This window comes from Triticum dicoccoides, chromosome 3A (genome assembly GCF_002162155.2).
Source record: "Triticum dicoccoides isolate Atlit2015 ecotype Zavitan chromosome 3A, WEW_v2.0, whole genome shotgun sequence".
Classification (NCBI taxonomy): Eukaryota; Viridiplantae; Streptophyta; class Magnoliopsida; order Poales; family Poaceae; genus Triticum; species Triticum dicoccoides.
This window is the reverse complement of record NC_041384.1, coordinates 625,568,808-625,583,262: the sequence shown is the minus strand read 5'-3', so window position 1 is coordinate 625,583,262 and position 14,455 is coordinate 625,568,808.

Here is a 14,455-nt window from a genome sequence, read left to right as displayed (position 1 = left end):
GTTCGTAGGTTCATCATGGTCTAGTAACATGACTTCCAGAACAGGATTACCGTACCACTCTGGTGCGGATCTTACTCTGGTTGATCTACGATGTTCAGCAGTATCTTGATCTGAAGTTTCATGATCATTATCATTGGCTTCCTCACTAACTGGTGTAGGTGTCACTGAAACAGTTTTCTGTGATGAACTACTTTCCAGTAAGGGAGCAGGTACAGTTACCTCGTCAAGTTCTACTTTCCTCCCACTCACTTCTTTCGAGAGAAACTCCTTCTCTAGAAATGATCCATTCTTAGCAACGAATGTCTTGCCTTCGGATTTGTGATAGAAGGTGTACCCAACAGTTTCCTTTGGGTATCCTATGAAGACACATTTCTCCGATTTGGGTTCGAGCTTATCAGGTTGAATCTTTTTCACATAAGCATCGCAGCCCCAAACTTTAAGAAACAACAGCTTAGGTTTACTGCTAAACCATAGTTCATACAGTGTCGTCTCAACGGATTTAGATGGTGCCCTATTTTAAAACGTGAATGCAGCTGTCTCTAATGCATAACCCCAAAACGATAGTGGTAAAGAGATATCATAGATCGCACCATATCAAATAAAGTGCGGTTACGACGTTCGGACACACCATAACGATGTGGTGTTCCAGGTGGCGTGAGCTGTGAAACTATTCCACATTGTTTTAATTGAAGACCAAACTCGTAACTCAAATATTTGTCTCCGCGATCAGATCGCAGAAACTTTATTTTCTTGTTACGATGATTTTTCCACTTCACTCTGAAATTCTTTGAACCTTTCAACTATTTCAGACTTATATTTCATCAAGTAGATATACCCATATCTGCTCAAATCATCTTGTGAAGGTCAGAAAACAACGATGCTTGCCACGAGCATCAGCACTCATTGGATCACATACATCGGTATGTATTATTTCCAATAAGTCAGTAGCTTGTTCCATTGTTCCGGAGAACGGAGTTTTAGTCATCTTGCCAAAAAGGCACAGTTCGCAAGCATCAAGTGATTCATAATCAAGTGATTCCAAAATTCCATCAGTATGGAGTTTCTTCATGCGCTTTACACCAATATGACCTAAACGGCAGTGCTACAAACAAGTTGCACTTATCATTATTAACTTTGCATCTTTTGGTTTCAATATTATGATTATGTGTATCACTACGATCGAGATCCAACAAACTATTTTCATTGGGTGTGTAACCATATAAGGTTCTATTCATGTAAACAGAACAACAATTTATTCTCTTACTTAAATGAATAATCGTATTACAATAAACATGATCAAATCATATTCATGCTCAACGCAAACACCAAATAACACTTATTAAGGTTCAACACTAATCCCAAAAGTATAGGGAGTGTGTGACGATGATCATATCAATCTTGGAACCACTTCCAACACACATCGTCACTTCACCCTTAACTAGTCTCTGTTTATTCTGCAACTCCCGTTTCGAGTTACTAATCTTAGGAACTGAACTAGTATCAAATACTGAGGGTTTGCGATAAACACTAGTAAAGTACACATCAATAACATGTATATCAAATATACTTATGTTCACTTTGCCATCCTTCTTATCCGCCAATCACTTGGGGTAGATCCGCTTCCAGTGACCAGTCCCTTTGCAGTAGAAACACTTAGTCTCAGGCTTAGGATCAGACTTGGGCTTCTTCACTTGAGCAGCAACTTGCTTGCTGTTCTTCTTGAAGTTCCCCTTCTTCCTTCTGCCCCTTTTCTTGAAACTAGTGGTCTTGTCTACCATCAACACTTGATGTTTTTCTCGATTTCTACCTTCGTCAATTTCCGCATTACAAAGAGCTTGGGAATTGTTTCCGTTATCCCTTGCATGTCATAGTTCATCACGAAGTTCTACTAACTTGGTGATGGTGACTAGAGAATTCTGTCAATCACTATCTTATCTGGAAGATTAACTCCCACTTGATTCAAGCAATTGTAGTACTCAGACAATCTGAGCACATGCTCACTAGTTGAGCGGTTCTCCTCCATCTTTTAGCTATAGAACTTGTTGGAGACTTCATATCTCTCAACTCGGGTATTTGCTTGAAATATTAGCTTCAAATCCTGGAACATCTCATATGGTCCATGACATTCAAAACGTCTTTGAAGTCCCGATTCTAAGCCGTTAAGCATGGTGCACTTAAACTATCAAGTAGTCATCATATTGAGCTAGCCAAACGTTCATAACGTCTGCATTTGCTCCTGCAATAGGTCCGTCACCTAGCGGTGCATTAAGGACATAATTCTTCTGTGCAGCAATGAGGATTTAACCTCAGATCACGGATCAAATCCGCAACATTGCTACTAACATTTTTCAACACAATTTTCTCTAGGAACATATCAAAATAAACACAGGGGAGCAACAACGCGAGCTATTGATCTACAACATGATTTGCAAAATACTACCAGGACTAAGTTCATGATAAATTTATGTTCAATTTAATCATATTACTTAAGAACTCCCACTTAGATAGACATCCCTCTAATCCTCTAAGTGATCACGTGATCCAAATCAACTAAACCATGACCGATCATCACGTGAGATGGAGTAGTTTTCAATGGTGAACATCGTTATGTTGATCATATCTACTATATGATTCACGCTCGACCTTTCGGTCTCCGTGTTCTGAGGCCATATCTGCATATGCTAGGCTCGTCAAGTTTAACCAGAGTATTCTGCGTGTGCAAAACTGGCTTGCACCCGTTGTAGATGGACGTAGAGCTTATCACACCCGATCATCATGTGGTGTCTGGGCACGACGAACTTTGGCAACGGTGCATACTCAGGGAGAACACTTCTTGATAATTTAGTGAGAGATCATCTTATAATGCTACCGTCAATCAAAGCAAGATAAGATGCATAAAAAGATAAACATCATATGCAATCAATATAAGTGATATGATATGGTCATCATCATCTTGTGCTTGTGATCTCCACCTCTGAAGCACCGTCATGATCACCATCGTCACCGGCGCGACACCTTGATCTCCATCGTCACCGGCGCGACACCTTGATCTCCATCGTAGCATCGTTGTCGTCTCGCCAATCTTATGCTTCCACGACTATCACTACCGTTTAGTAATAAAGTAAAGCATTACATCGCGATTGCATTGCATACAATAAAGCGACAACCATATGGCTCCTGCCAGTTGCCGATAACTCGGTTACAAAACATGATCATCTCATACAATAAAATTCAGCATCATGCCTTGACCATATCACATCACAACATGCCCTGCAAAAACAAGTTAGACGTCCTCTACTTTGTTGTTGCTTGTTTTACGTGGCTGCTACGGGCTTAAGTAAGAACCAATCTCACCTACGCATCAAAACCACAACGATAGTTTGTCAAATAGACTCCGTTTTAACCTTCGCAAGGACCGGGCGTAGCCATACTTGGTTCAACTAAAGTTGGAGAGACAGTCGCCCGCAAGCCATCTCTGTGCAAAGCACGTCGAGGGAACCGGTCTCGCGTAAGCGTACGCGTAAGGTTGGTCCGGGTCGTCTCGTCCAACAATACCGCCGAACCAAAGTATGACATGCTGGTAGGCAGTATGACTTGTATCGTCCACAACTCACTTGTGTTCTACTCGTGCATATAACATCAACATAAATAACCTAGGCTCGGATGCCACTATTGGGTTTCGTAGTAATTTCAAAAATTTCCTACGCACACGCAAGATCATGTGATGCATAGCAACGAGGGGAGAGTGTTCTCTACGTACCCAACGCAGACCGACTGCGGAAGCGATGACACGACGTAGAGGAAGTAGTCGTACGTCTTCACGATCCAACCGATCAAGTACCGAAACTACAGCACCTCCGAGTTCGAGCACACGTTCAGCTCGATGACGATCCCCGGACTCCGATCCAGCAAAGTGTCGGGGAAGAGTTTCGTCAGCACGACGGCGTGGTGACGATCTTGATGAACTACAGCAGCAGGGCTTCGCCTAAACTCCGCTACAGTATTATCGAGGAATATGGTGGCAGGGGGCACCGCACACGGCTAAGGAATAGATCACGTGGATCAACTTGTGTCAACTTGTGTCAACTTCTGTGTTATGGGGTGCCCCTGCCTCAGTATATTAAGGAGCCAAGGGGGGGAGGAGGCGCCGGCCAGGAGGAGGTGGCGCAGGAGGAGTCCTACTCCTACCGGGAGTAGGACTCCCCTCCAATCCTATTCCAACTAGGAATCCCCAAAGGGGGAAAGAGGAGAAGGGTGGCCGGCCACCTCTCCTAGTCCTAATAGGACTAGGGGAAGGGGGGAGGCGCGCAGCCCTGGTGGGCAGCTCTTTCACCTTTCCACTAAGGCCCATGAAGGCCCATATGGCTCCCGGGGGGTTCCGGTAACCCTCCCGGTAACCCGGTAAAATCCCGATTTCACCCGGAACACTTCCGATGTCCAAACATAGGCTTCCAATATATCAATATTTACGTCTCGACCATTTCGAGACTCCTCGTCATGTCCGTGATCACATCCGGGACTCCGAACAACCTTTCGGTACATCAAAATGCATAAACTCATAATATAACTGTCATTGTAACCTTAAGCGTGCGGACCCTACGGGTTCGAGAACAATGTAGACATGACCGAGACATGTCTCTGGTCAATAACCAATAGCGGGACCTGGATGCCCATATTGGCTCCTACATATTCTACGAAGATCTTTATCGGTCAGACCGCATAACAACATACGTTGTTCCCTTTGTCATCGGTATGTTACTTGCCCGAGATTCGATCGTCGGTATCCAATACCTAGTTCAATCTCGTTACCGGCAAGTCTCTTTACTCGTTCCGTAATACATCATCTCACAACTAACATATTAGTTGTAATGCTTGCAAGGCTTATGTGATGTGTATTACCGAGAGGGCCCAGAGATACCTCTCCGACAATCGGAGTGACAAATCCTAATCTCGAAATACGCCAACCCAACATCGACCATTGGAGACACCTGTAATGCTCCTTTATAATCACCCAGTTACGTTGTGACGTTTGGTAGCACCCAAAGTGTTCCTCCGGCAAACGGGAGTTGCATAATCTCATAGTCATAGGAACATGTATAAGTCATGAAGAAAGCAATAGCAACATACTAAACGATCAGGTGCTAAGCTAATGGAATGGGTCATGTCAATCAGATCATTCAACTAATGATGTGACCTCGTTAATCAAATAACAACTCTTTGTCCATGGTTAGGAAACATAACCATCTTTGATTAACGAGCTAGTCAAGTAGAGGCATACTAGTGACACTTTGTTTGTCTATGTATTCACACATGTATTATGTTTCCGGTTAATACAATTCTAGCATGAATAATAAACATTTATCATGATTATAAGGAAATAAATAATAACTTTATTATTGCCTCTAGGGCATATTTCCTTCAATGCTATGTGATGTGATATGGCCAAACGGATGTGATGAATGATATATGTGATGTATGAGATTGATCATGTTCTTGTAATAGGAATCACGACTTGCATGTCGATGAGTATGACAACCGGCAGGAGCCATAGGAGTTGTCTTAATTTATTTATGACCTGCGTGTCAACATAAACGTCATGTAATTACTTTACTTTATTGCTAACCGTTAGCTGTAGTAGTAGAAGTAATAGTTGACGAGACAACTTCATGAAGACACGATGATAGAGATCATGATGATGGAGATCATGGTGTCATGCCGGTCACGATGATGATCATGGAGCCCCGAAGATGGAGATCAAGAGGAGCAAAGTGATGATGGCCATATCATGTCACTATTTGATTGCATGTGATGTTTATCATGTTTTTTGCATCTTGTTTACTTAGAACGACGTTAGTAAATAAGATGATCCCTCATAATAATTTCAAGAAAGTGTTCCCCCTAACTGTGCACCGTTGCGACAGTTCGTTGTTTCGAAGCACCACGTGATGATCGGGTGTGATAGATTCTAACGTTCACATACAACGGGTGTAAGACAGATTTACACACGCGAAACACTTAGGTTGACTTGATGAGCCTAGCATGTACAGACATGGCCTCGGAACACAAGAGACCGAAAGGTCGAGCATGAGTCGTATGGTAGATACGATCAACATGAAGATGTTCACCGATGATGACTAGTCCGTCTCACGTGATGATCGGACACGGCCTAGTTGACTCGGATCATGTAATCACTTAGATGACTAGAGGGATGTCTATCTGAGTGGGAGTTCATAAGATGAACTTAATTATCCTGAACATAGTCAAAAGGTCTTCGCAAATTATGTCGTAGCTCGCGCTTCAGTTCTACTGTTTAGATATGTTCCTAGAGAAAATTTAGTTGAAAGTTGATAGTAGCAATTATGCGGACTAGGTCCGTAAACTGAGGATTGTCCTCATTGCTTCATAGAAGGCTTATGTCCTTAATGCACCGCTCAGTGTGCTGAACCTCGAATGTCGTCTGTGGATGTTGCGAACATCTGACATACAAATTTTGATAACTACGTTATAGTTCAGTTAAACGGTTTAGAGTTGAGGCACCGAAGACGGTTTTGAAACGTCGCGGAACATATGAGATGTTTCGAGGGCTGAAATTGGGATTTCAGGCTCGTGCCCACGTCAAGAGGTATAAGACCTCCGACGATTTTCTTAGCCTGCAAACTAAGGGAGAAAAGCTCAATTGTTGAGATTGTGCTCAGATTGTCCGAGTACAACAATCGCTTGAATCGAGTGGGAGTTGATCTTCCAAATGAGATAGTGATGTTTCTCCGAAGTCATTACCACCAAGCTGCTAGAGCTTCATGATGAACTATAATATATCAGGGACATATATGATGATCCTTGAGATATTCGCGATGTTTGACACCACAAAAGTAGAGATCAAGAAGGAGCATCAATTGTTGATGGTTGGTGAAACCACTAGTTTCAAGAAGGGCAAGGGCAAAAAAAAGGGATGCTTCATGAAACGGCAAATCAGCTGCTGCTCTAGTGAAGAAACCCAAGGTTGAACCCAAACCCGAGACTAAGTGCTTCTGTAATAAGAGGAACAGCCACTGGAGCAGAATTACCCTAGATACTTGGTAGATGAGAAGGCTGGCAAAGTCGATAGAAGTATATTGGATATACATTGTGTTAATGTGTACTTTACTTGTACTCCTAGTAGCACCATGGTATTAGATACCGGTTCGGTTGCTAAATGTTAGTAAACTCGAAATAAAAGGCTGCGGAGTAAACGGAGACTAGCTAAAGGTGAGATGACGATATGTGTTGGAAGTATTTCCAAGGTTGATCAAATATCATACGCTCCCTCTACCATCGAGATTAGTGTTTGCGTTGAGCATAGACATGATTGGATTATGTCTATCGCAATACGGTTATTCATTTAAAGAGAATAATGGTTACTCTGTTTATTTGAATAATACCTTCAATGGTCTTACACCTAAAATGAATGGTTTATTGAATCTCGATCGTAGTGATACACATGTTCATGCCAAAAGATATAAGATAGTAATGATAGTACCACCTACTTGTGGCACTGCCACTTAAGTCATATCGGTATAAAACGCATGAAGAAGCTCCATGTTGATGGATCTTTGGACTCACTCGTTTTTGAAAAGTTTGAGACATGCGAACCATGTCTATTGGTGTATATGCATGAAGAAACTCCATGCAAATGGACCGTTTGGACTCACTTGATTTTGAATCACTCGAGACATGCAAATCATACCACATGGGCAAGATGACTGAAAGCCTCGTTTTCAGTAAAATGGAACTAGAAAGCAACTTGTTGGAAGAAATACATTTTGATGTGTGCAGTCCAATGAGTGCTGAGGCGTGTAGTGGATATCGTTATGTTCTTACTTCACAGATGATTTGAGTAGATGTTGAGTACATTTACTTGATAAATCACGAGTCTGAATTATTGAAAGGTTCAAGTAATTTCAGGGTGAAGTTGAAAGATCGTCGTGACAAGAGCATAAAATATCTATGATATGATCATAGAGATGAATATCTGAATTACGAGTTTGGCAAAGAATTGAGACATTGTGGAAATTGTTTCACAACTAATACGGCCTGGAACACCATAGTGTGATGGTGTGTCCGAACATCATAACTGCACCCTATTGGATATGATGCATACCATGATGTCTCTTATCGAATTACCACAATAGTTTATGGGTTAGGCATTAGAGACAACCACATTCACTTTAAAAGGGGCACCACGTAATCCCGATGAGATGACACCATATGAACTATGGTTTAGAGAAACCTAAGCTGTTATTTCTTAAAAGTTTGGGGCTGCGACGCTTATGTTAAAAAGTTTCAGGCTGATAAGCTCGAACCCAAAGCAGATAAATGCATCTTCATAGGACACCCAAAACAGTTGGGTATACCTCCTGTCTCAGATCCGAAAGCAATAAGGGATTGTTTCTAGAGTCGGGTCCTTTCTCGAGGAAAAGTTTCTCTCGAAAGAATTGAGTGGGAGGGTGGTGGAGACTTGATGAGGTTATTGAACCGTCTCTTCAACTAGTGTGTGGCAGGGCACAGGGAGTTGTTCCTGTGGCACCTACACCAATTGAAGTGGAAGCTTATGATAGTGATCATGAAACTTCAGATCAAGTCACTACCAAACCTCGTGGGATGACAAGGATGCGTACTACTTCAGAGTGGTACGTAATCCTGTCTTGGAAGTCATGTTGCTAGACAACAATGAACCTACGAGCTATGGAGAAGCGATGGTGGGCCCAGATTCCGATGAATGGCTCGAGGCCATAAAATCCAAAATAGGATCCATGTATGAAAACAAAGTGTAGACTTTGGAAGAACTACTTGATGGTCGTAAGGCTGTTAGGTACATATGGATTTTAAAAGGAAGACGGACAATGATGGTAAGTATCACCATTAAGAAAGCTCGACTTGTCGTTAAGATGTTTTCCGACACGTTCAAGGAGTTGACTACGATGAGACTTTCTCACTCGTAGCGATGCTAAGAGTCTGTTGGAATTATATTAGCGATTACTGCATTATTTATGAAATCTTGCAGATAGGATGTCAAAACATTGTTTCCTCGACGATTTTCTTGAGGAAAGGTTGTATATGATACAACCGGAAGGTTTTGTCAATCTTGAAAGATGCTAATAAGTATGCAAAGCTCCAGCAATCCTTCTAAGGATTGGAGTAAGAATCTCAGAGTTGGAATGTACGCTTTGATGAGATGATCAAAGATTTTGGGTGTATACAAAGTTTATGAGAAACTTGTATTTCCAAAGAAGTGAGTGGGAGCACTATAGAATTTCTGATGAGTATATGTTGTTGACATATTATGGATCAGAAATGACATAGAATTTCTGGAAAGCATATAGGGTTATTTGGAAAGTGTTTTTTCAATGGAAAGCCTAGATTAAGCTACTTGAACATTGAGCATCAAGATCTATAAGGATAGATCAAAACGCTTAATGGTACTTTCAAATGAGCACATACCTTGACATGATCTTGAAGGTGTTCAAGATGGATCAGTCAAAGAAGGAGTTCTTGCCTGAGTTGTAAGGTATGAAGTTAAGACTTAAAGCTCGACCACGGCAGAATAGAGAGAAAGGACGAAGGTCGTCCCCTATGCTTAAGACATAGGCTCTACAGTATGCTATGCTGTGTACCGCACCTGAAATGTGCCTTGCCATGAGTCAGTCAAGGGGTACAAGAGTGATCTAAGAATGGATCACAGGACAACGGTCAAAGTTATCCTTAGTAACTAGTGGACTAAGGAATTTTCTCGATTATGGAGGTGGTAAAAGAGTTCGTCGTAAAGGGTTACGCCGATGCAAACTTTGACACTAATCCAGATTATTCTGAGTAGTAAACTGGATTCGTATAGTAGAACAGTTATTTGGAATAGCTCCAAATGTAGCATAGTAGTTACATCTACAAGATGACATAAGAAATTTGCGAAGTACATACGGATCTGAAAGATTCAGACCCGTTGACTATAACATCTCTCACAAGCATAACATGATCAAACCCAGAACTCATCGAGTGTTAATCACATGGTAATGTGAACTAGATTATTGACTCTAGTAACTCTTTGGGTGTTAGTCACATGGGGATGTGACCTTGAGTGTTAATCACATATCCATGTGAACTGGATTATTGACTCTAGTGCAAGTGGGAGACTGTTGGAAATATGCCCTAGAGGCAATAATAAATTAGTTATTATTATATTTCCTTGTTCATGATAATCGTTTATTATCCATGCTAGAATTGTATTGATAGGAAACTCAGATACATGTGTGGATACATAGACAACACCATGTCCCTAGTAAGCCTCTAGTTGACTAGCTCGTTGATCAATAGATGGTTATGGTTTCCTGACCATGGACATTGGATGTCATTGATAACGGGATCACATCATTAGGAGAATGATGTGATGGACAAAGACCCAATCCTAAGCCTAGCACAAGATCATGTAGTTCGTATGCTAAAGCTTTTCTAATGTCAAGTATCATTTCCTTAGACCATGAGATTGTGCAACTCCCGAATACCGTAGGAATACTTTGGGTGTGCCAAACGTCACAACGTAACTGGGTGGCTATAAAGGTACACTACAGGTATCTCCGAAAGTGTCTGTTGGGTTGGCACGAATCGAGACTGGGATTTGTCACTCCGTGTAAACGGAGAGGTATCTCTGGGCCCACTCGGTAGGACATCATCATAATGTGCACAATGTGATCAAGGAGTTGATCACGGGATGATGTGTTACGAAACGAGTAAAGAGACTTGCCGGTAACGAGATTGAACAAGGTATCGGGATACTGACGATCGAATCTCGGGCAAGTATCGTACCGCTAGACAAAGGGAATTGTATACGGGATTGATTAAGTCCTTGACATCGTGGTTCATCCGATGAGATCATCGTGGAACATGTGGGAGCCAACATGGGTATCCAGATCCCGCTGTTGGTTATTGACCGGAGAGTCATCTCGGTCATGTCTGCATGTCTCTCGAACCCGTAGGGTCTACACACTTAAGGTTCGGTGACGCTAGGGTTATAGAGATATTAGTATGCGGTAACCCGAAAGTTGTTCGGAGTCTCGGATGAGATCCCGGACGTCACGAGGAGTTCCGGAATGGTCCGGAGGTAAAGAATTATATATAGGAAGTGCTATTTCGGCCATCGGGACAAGTTTCGGGGTCACCGGTATTGTACCGGGACCACCGGAAGGGTCCCGGGGGTCCACCGGGTGGGGCCACCTGCCCCGGGGGGCCACATGGGCTGTAGGGGGTGCGCCTTGGCCTATATGGGCCAAGGGCACCAGCCCCAAGAGGCCCATGCACCAAGAGATGAGGGAAAGGAAGAGTCCTAAAGGGGGAAGGCACCTCCTAGGTGCCTTGGGGAGGAGGGACTCCTCCCTGGCCGCACCCTTCCTTGGAGGAAGGGCCAAGGCTGCGCCCCCCCCCTCTCCCTTGGCCCTATATATAGTGGTGGAAAGGAGGGCAGCAACACCTAAGCCCTGGCGCCTCCCTCTCCCTCCCATGACACATCTCCCTCCTCCCGCAGCGCTTGGCGAAGCCCTGTTGGAATCCCGCTACTTCCACCACCACACCGTCGTGCTGCTGGATCTCCATCAACCTCTCCTTCCCCCTTGCTGGATCAAAAAGGAGGAGACGTCGCTGCTTCGTACGTGTGTTGAATGCGGAGGTGCCGTCCGTTCGGCGCTAAGATCATCGGTGATTTGGATCACGACGAGTACGACTCCATCAACCCCGTTCTCTTGAACGCTTCCGCGCGCGATCTACAAGGGTATGTAGATCCACTCTTCCCTCGTTGCTAGATGACTCCATAGATTGATCTTGGTGACACGTAGGAAAATTTTGAATTATTGCTACGTTCCCCAACAGTTTTGGTGTTATCCTTGAACGTAAGTAGTTTCAGGATCACTTCTTGATCATTTCTAGTGCACGACCGTTCTTTGCTTCTCTTCTCGCTCTCTTTTGCGTAAGTTAGCCACCATATATGCTAGTGCTTGCTGCAGCTCCACCTCACTACCTTTTCCTACCCCTTAAGCTTAAATAGTCTTGATCGCGAGGGTGTGAGATTTCTGAGTCCTCGTGACTCACAGATACTTCCAAACAGTTTGCAGGTGCCGATGATAACAGTGCAGGTGACGCAACCCAGATCAAGTGGGAGCTCGATGAAGATCGTGTTCGTTGTGTTGTTTCATTTCCCATTGATCAGTAGAGGAGCCCAGTTGGGACGATCGGGGATCTATGCATTTGGGGTTGTCTTTCTTTATTTGGTTCCGTAGTCGGACCTTGTTTGTATTCTGGATGATGTAATGCTATATTTATGTATTGTGTGAAGTGGCGATTGTAAGCCAACTCTTTATCCCTTTCTTATTCAGTACATGGGATGTGTAAAGATTACCCCTCTTGAGACATGCCTACTATGCAGTTATGCCTCTAAGTCATGCTCCGACACGTGGGAGATATAGCCGCATCATGGGTGTTACAGTTCTTTAGACACAGTGTCCGGAGAGACCGAAGCCCTCCAACGGAGACGTACTTCCTCTCAAAGGGAAGGAACTTCGGTAACACACCCTCGTCTCCACCGGCTCCACTCTTGGTTATCTCTCAATTTTACTTGTGCAAGCTATATTGTGTTGTATCCCTTGCTTCCTCTTGTGCTGGTTGTTGTTGCATCATATAGGTTGCTCACTTAGTTGCTTATCTAGTCAACCTACTTTGATGCAAAGTTTAATTTGGTAAAGAAAAGCTAAAAATTGTTACTTGCCTATTCATGCCCCCTCTAGTCAACTATATCGATCCTTTCAACGTGGAGATTTCAGGACTTTGAACCCACCGTGATGATAAGTAAATGAATGGAAAAAATATACAATATGACACTTTATAATATCATACATAGCCTTGTATAGGCGTTGCACCAACTCATTTTTTGGCTAGGTTGATAACCCACAAGTATAGGGGATCGCAACAGTTTTCGAGGGTAGAGTATTCAACCCAAATTTATTGATTCGACACAGGGGGAGCCAAAGAATATTCTCAAGTATTAGCAGCTGAGTTGTCAATTCAACCGCACCTGGAAACTTAATATCTGCAGCAAAGTATTTAGTAGCAAAGTAATATGATAGTAGTGGTAACGGTAGCAAAAGTAATGTTTTTGGTATTTTGTAGTGATGATAGCAATAGCAACAGAAAAGTAAATAAGCAAAGAACAATATATGGAAAGCTCGTAGGCAATGGATCGGTGATGGAGAATTATGCCGGATGCGGTTCATCATGTAACAATCATAACCTAGGGTGACACAGAACTAGCTCCAGTTCATTAATGTAATGTAGGCATGTATTCCGAATATAGTCATACGTGCTTATGGAAAGAAATTGCATGACATCTTTTGTCCTACCCTCCCGTGGCAGCGAGGTCCTAGCGGAAACTAAGGGATATTAAGGCCTCCTTTTAATAGAGTACCGGACCAAAGCATTAACACATAGTGAATACATGAACTCCTCAAACTACGGTCATCACCGGTAAGTATCCCGATTATTATCACTTCGGGGTTAACGGATCATAACACATAATAGGTGACTATAGACTTGCAAGATAGGATCAAGAACTGTCATATATTGATGAAAACATAATAGGTTCAGATCTGAAATCATGGCACTCGGGCCCTAGTGACAAGCATTAAGCATAGCAAAGTCGTAGCAACATCAATCTCAGAACATAGTGGATACTAGGGATCAAACCCTAACAAAACTAACTCGATTACATGATAGATCCCATCCAACCCATCACCGTCCAGCAAGCCTACGATGGAATTACTCACGCACGGCGGTGAGCATCATGAAATTGGTGATGGAGGATGGTTGATGATGACGATGGCGACGGATTCTCCTCTCTGGAGCCCCGAACGGACTCCAGATCAGCCCTCCCGAGAGGTTTTAGGGCTTGGCGGCGGCTCCGTATCATAAAACGCGATGAATTCTTCTCTCTGATTTTTTTCTCCCCGAAACCAAATATATAGAGTTGGAGTTGAGGTCGGAGGAGCTCCAGGGGGCCCACGAGGTAGGGGGCGCGCCCTTTCTGAGACCGCAAAACATAAATGCAGAGCACCTTTAAAGATCAAGGACTGACTAGACATTGTAATTCATGGTAAAAGAGATCCAATCAAATCATACTCAATGTAAACTAACAGTAATGAATGGAAATGACAGCGGTGCTCTCCAACTGGTGCTTTTTAATAAGAGGATGATGAGTCAACATGAAAGTAAATAGATAGGCCCTTCGCACAGGGAAGCAGGGATTTGTAGAGGTGCCAGAGCTCGGTTTTGAAATAGAGGTGAATAATATTTTGAGCGGTATACTTTCATTGTCAACATAACAACCAAGAGATGGCGATATATTCCATGCTACACACATTATAGGCGGTTCCCAAACAGAATGGTA